Genomic DNA, 639 nt, shown 5'->3' on the forward strand with positions numbered 1-639 from the left:
AAGTTTCTGAACAAACTCCTTAAGAAAATTTCTCCAAAATTTCCTATGAAAGAATCCTTTGAAGAATCTAGTCGTCGTGAACGTTTTGACTACTTGTGGAGCCATATCAGACTCCGTATGAGTCAGATATCCATGTTTCAATTAACACTACGCAAAACTGATTCCGAACGACAGTTACAGACTAGTTCTTGTGTAGTTGCATTAGATTTTTTCCATTCTAGTTCACTAAACATCTCCATATGAGATCCAATTACTTGTAGGGAAATGCAAGAGACCTCGATTATGATGATGCACTAGGTCCATAGCTGGGACTTTGTGCATGTTCTCGAAATGCGTTTGTCGACTGCTCATTAAGAAAGTTTCTATACAAGTTTCTGAATGAACTCCTTAAGAAAATTTCTCCAAAAGTTCCCTATGAAAGAATCCTTTGAAGCATATTGTCGTCGCAAACGTTTTGACTACTTGTGGAGCCAAAACGGACTCCGTATGAGTCAGGTATCCATGTTTCAGTTAACACTACGCAAAACTGATTCCGAACGACAGTTACAGACTAGTTCTTGTGTAGTTGCCTTCGATTTTTTCCATTCTACTTCACTAAACATCTCCATATGAGATAATTACCTGTAGGGAAATGCAAGA

This window comes from Triticum aestivum, chromosome 5D (assembly GCF_018294505.1).
Source record: "Triticum aestivum cultivar Chinese Spring chromosome 5D, IWGSC CS RefSeq v2.1, whole genome shotgun sequence".
NCBI classification, from domain to species: domain Eukaryota; kingdom Viridiplantae; phylum Streptophyta; class Magnoliopsida; order Poales; family Poaceae; genus Triticum; species Triticum aestivum.